Source organism: Scardinius erythrophthalmus (assembly GCF_964197995.2).
Source record: "Scardinius erythrophthalmus genome assembly, chromosome: 1".
Lineage (NCBI taxonomy): Eukaryota > Metazoa > Chordata > Actinopteri > Cypriniformes > Leuciscidae > Scardinius > Scardinius erythrophthalmus.
In genome coordinates, this window is record NC_138221.1 from 41,243,206 (window position 1) to 41,248,530 (window position 5,325).

Below are 5,325 nucleotides of genomic sequence, written 5' to 3' on the forward strand. Positions count from 1 at the left end.
TTTGCAGTCCGCACAAAAATAATTTTAAAAACAGAAAACAAATCCTGTTGTCAGCAGCCTTAATGAGAATTTAAGTTCAGGTTTTCTGAGAGTGGTGGACAGTGCAGGTCCCTGCAGCACGCGCACACACAGCAAGCGTCAAAAACAGGGACTGGCAAACATAAGAAAGTGACAGCGGCCAATCACAGCGCAGCATCAGAGCATCAGGTGATGCGCTGCTGAAACACACCGACAGGCGGCGACAGAGAGACACACACTCACTCGCCACTGTTTCTTATGGGAATGCACTTCATTTCATTTCGTTTTTCCATCACCAGAAATTGCCGTTTCAGTCACAGTCTGATTAAAGGCCTATAAGAAATTCAGCTGCTATAATTTACATGGAGGACTGCCTTATGGGGGCCGACGGGTTAGATCACACGATCAGCTGAATACTTCACTTTATCCCATGTATAAGCATTGGGAACTGCATCCAGAGCACTAATAGTCCAAGGTGGCTGCCATATCGACCAAAGCAAAGACAGCATCTTTATATGAGTCAAGTTGGATGGGGGCACATATAAGCTCATTTTGATTTTAAGTTAAAGGAGAAGTTCACTTTTATATATATTTAGTATATTTTCTTCCTACTATGGAAGTCAATGGGACCCAAAAACTGTCTGGTTACTGATAATCTTCTAAATATCTTCTTTTCTGTTCAGCAGAAGAAAGAAATTCATACAGGTTTGAAACAACATGAGGGTGAGTATATGATGACAGAATTTTCATTTTAAAAGTGAACTTCTCCTTTAAAGGTGCACTCATCAATCCCAGCAATAGGATTGCATATCTGGGCATTTTAATGCCAACAGCCTTTATGAATGTGTAACCCACTCCATAAAGTAGCCTAGCTACTTTTAAAAGACTGATACATCTAGTCTTCATCTCATGTGAGTGTAAACTATTTTAATGATTTTCCCCAAAAGTGCTAAAAGGCATGTTTCATATTTGATACATTAATTACTAAATTGCACTAAATCTACTACGTGCCTTCTGTGATAGGTTATACTTTTTTAAAAAAGGCCTTTTAGTATTATTACACTCTTAAGAAAAATGGTCCTAAACAGTACCAAATTAGGGTTCTTCGGCTTGTAACAATAGCAGAACCCTTTTTGGTGCTAAGTAGAACCATGTTTATAAGGTTCCATAAAGAACCATGCTTTGAGTGCTATATAGGACCTTAATGGTGGTATAAATAACCTTTTCAACAATATTTATTTTCATTAATATTAGTAGTATCTTCATATTATTAATATTACTATTATTACTATTATTTTTATATAGTATTTATTAATATTGTTTTTAGGTCCCCTAACTGCCTGGTCTTATATCTTGTTGCCTCAATTTGCGTTTTACTTTTTTTTTTTTTTTTTAAACAGCAGGTTGTGTCATTTAGGTACTTTTATTTTTTATTGACATGACAAATTGTAGTAAAAATGACAGTGATCTAGTAACAGTTGTTAGCTGAATACATTAATAAATAACAATTGACGGTGAACACGATACAGATGTAATGAAGACCAAGTTCCAGTGAAATATCTTCAAAATCCTCTGATGTCTTTACGTCCTTCATTATGTGTGTGTATTCTGAGTGGCAGTTTCTCTCTGCAGATGATGAGGTTATGATATGTGACAGCATCTGAAATACACAACTGAGTTGTGTCTCTTCCATTTGATTATGTAAAAACAATTATGTTCATGAAGGCCAAAACTAGCAAAAAGTGGACAGTGTGAGACCTCTATCATGTTAAAAGGAAAAAGTGATGATATAAACGCATGAGATAACTTTAATGTTTTTTTGTAGCTGGTATGTTTAGGCATAAGGTCATAATAAAAAAATATTTAAATTAAACAATACGGATCATAAATTCCGTATCTCTGTTACTTACTTTGTGGAGAAGAGAAGATGAGTATCCTTAACTGAACAGAGCTGCTCACACTTACATGTTCAGTTAAACTAAAAAGAGAAAAGGACATGATTGTTAGGAAATGATTGTTACAAGTTTTAAAATTATAATTTATAGACATTTTAAGAAAGAAACCATTTACCTGTTGAGAGTATGCTGACAGTCTGTGTAGTAACTGTTGTACCTGAGCTCCAGAAATGCAGTAATGAGGTGGCTTTGACAGTTGAAAATGATCCATATTGTTTGATTTTTTTTCTTTTTATTTTCTTCAAGGTCGCATGGAGAGGCGACAACTGACCAAAGCACATCAACTGACCATAGGGGTTCCTCAGGGTTCAGTTCTTGGACTCCTCCTCTTCTCCATTTACACCACATCACTGGGACACATCATACAGGCACATGGTTTCTCTTACCATTGCTATGCTGATGACACACAGCTCTTCCTCTCATTTCAACCAGATGATCCCACAGTATCTGCACGTATCTCAAGCTGTCTGGCGGACATCTCGACATGGATGAAGGAACATCACCTGCAGCTTAACCTGGCAAAGACTGAGCTTCTCGTCCTCCCTGCCAATCCGTCTCTACAGCACGACTTCACCATCCAGCTAGACTCATCATCAATCACCCCTTCAAGGTCGGTCAGTAATATTTGATGACCAGCTGACCTTCACAGACCAAATTACAAAGACAGCTCAATCATGCCGGTTTGCACTGCACAACATCATGAAGATCAGGCCTTTCCTAACTGAGCATGCAACACAACTTCTCGTCCAGGCCCTGGTCATCTGGCTGGACTTCCATCATGTGCAACTAAACCTCTACAAATGATTCAGAATGCTGCAGCTCAAAAAAAATAAAAAAAATCTTCCCTCTTCTTATCGGGCTTATTATGAGCAATGCTTGAATTTTGTACTTAGAGCACTTCTTGCGTTGTTTTTGCCTCTTCACGATGACTCACTTAATTTAGTCCTAATTTGTAAGTCGCTTTGGACAAAAGCGTCTGCTAAATGACTAAATGTAGATGTAAATGAAAAACAAAAAGGTGGGAATAAAGAACCCTAAACTCTAACACAAAGAACCATTTCAGTATATAAAAGGTTCTTCAGGACGATACGGTTCTAAATAGAACTGTTACTACATGTAAAGAACTTTTAAAGAACCTTTTTTTAGAGTATATAATGTCGACCTTTTGGTTACATGTGTGTACATTGTAAATGCCCTCAACCATATCACCCTGTCGCCCAAGACTGGTTGCCCACTGAAGGTTGAGCCTGGTCAGTACCTAGATGGGAGACCTCCTGGGGTCCTAATGCCCCAGTATGACGGGGACACTATATATTGTAACAAGCACTGTCTTGGATGAGATGTTAAACCAAGGTCATTAAAAATCCCATGGCACTTCTCGTAAAAGAGAAGACCATATTCCCTCCATTGGCCCTAATCAATCATGGCCTCTCTATCCCCATCCTTTGAATTGGCTCTATTGCTCTCCACCTATAGCTGGTGTGTGGTGAGCACACTGGCGCCGTTGCTCTTTTAGTGCTGCAGACTGGTGGTGGGTGAGGAGAGACCCCCTTATATGATTGTGAAGTGCTTTGGGTATAGTAGGCCTACATGAGAAAAAGCGTTCATTCATTCATTCGTTCATTCATGTGTCTTTTTGCTGTAAAATCTTTAATGCTTTTTATGAAGTAAATATACAGTAAATATCTTTTATACTGTTATTAATAATTCAAGAAGCAAGTATTTTGATTAGAAAAAACATGTTAAAATGTATCAAATATTATACATCTTTTGAGGTCCGTTTGTGGCTTTGTGGTTCTCTCTCTCAATCATCATTGTGTTACATTGCATTCAGTGATGAATGGCACGTGCATATTGGCCCGGGCGGATAGGGTGGCCCGCAGCTTGGGCCCAGGGAATGCGATTTTAATGGAAGGGGCCTGTTACATTTTTTTTGTATAAGGGGCCCAGGGCTGACTTATACGCCACTGATTGCATTATATGTTTTGCCCCCCCACAGTTAAAACTACAGCGATTTGATCATAAAACTTGTTAATTTGCAATTTTCCTCTGATAACCTATGCATTGTCTGGTCCCAAGACATTGGTACTGACATCAACGAGGAGACATGGAAGGCAGTCTTGAACAGGGTTTACTCCTCCTCTCTTTGCACACGTCACAGACTCATACAGTGGACAGTGGTTCATAGAGCCCACTGGTCTAAGAACAGGTTAGCTCGCATTAATAACCCCTCTATTGACCCAAAGTGTGACAGGTGTCATTCTGGTTCAGCAACTTTAATTCATATGTTCTGGTCCTGTATGCCCTGCTCTGTTTTCCTTTTGGAAGCAAATTTTTGTCTCTTTGTCAGCCGTAACCTCTGTGGAAATCCCACTTTGTCTAATTACTGGTTTATTTGAGGTTCTCCGGCCTGGCCACTCTTTGCCTTCTTATCTCTCAGACTTTGTAGCCTTTTTAACTCTTTTGGCTATAGGCGGTTAATTCAATTGAATTGGAAGAGCCCTGAACCTCTCACACTCGCTGGGTTAGAGATGTTCTTTATTTTCTTTAGGTATTCTCTTCGCCGACATAGCACTATTTTTTGTCAAGCTTTGGCAACCCCTTTGTGAACATGTCCAAACGCAGCTTGACCCTGCTGTTTGATTTTGGATCCCACTTGAACCCCACCAATCACCAGCCTAGATGATGATGATATAATTGTTTTGTATTGCCTGGCTAATATACAATTGGGTTTACATGATTGTATTGGATTGCATTAGTAGTAAGTTTTTTTTTTTTTTGGGGGGGACTTCAATATATCTGTTTACCGTTACATATTTTAGTGTGTCTTTTTGTCTCCGTTACTTTTTTTTTGTATTTTTTTTGTATCGTATATATTTTGTAATGTATCTTAAAATGTATAAATAAATCTTAAATAAAAATAATAAAACTAAGCATTTAAACATCATCTTAAGACATATTATTGGGAGCTATAGGCCTTCAGTGACAATAATAGGCCTTCAGTGACAAATGATATTTATATGCGTATATTTTTATGCAAGTAGCCTAGTCTGCTATAGCCTTACATTACAATCTATCAGAATTTAAGCTTAATTTTTGGCTATATAAATAACAACAACTTCTTCAAATTTGGTCCATTGAATGAAATTAAAATAAATAAATAAATATAAAAAATAAATATAAAATATAAAATAAATAAATATAATAAAATGAAAAAGTTGGTTTTATATATGAGATACAAACCTATTTGGGGTATAATAACGGGGTTATTTTCTACGTGTAAAAGTTTAATTTAAAACAAATTATTACCGAGTGCAGCTTTAAGTGGGGGACAACAAACTCGGGACATTTT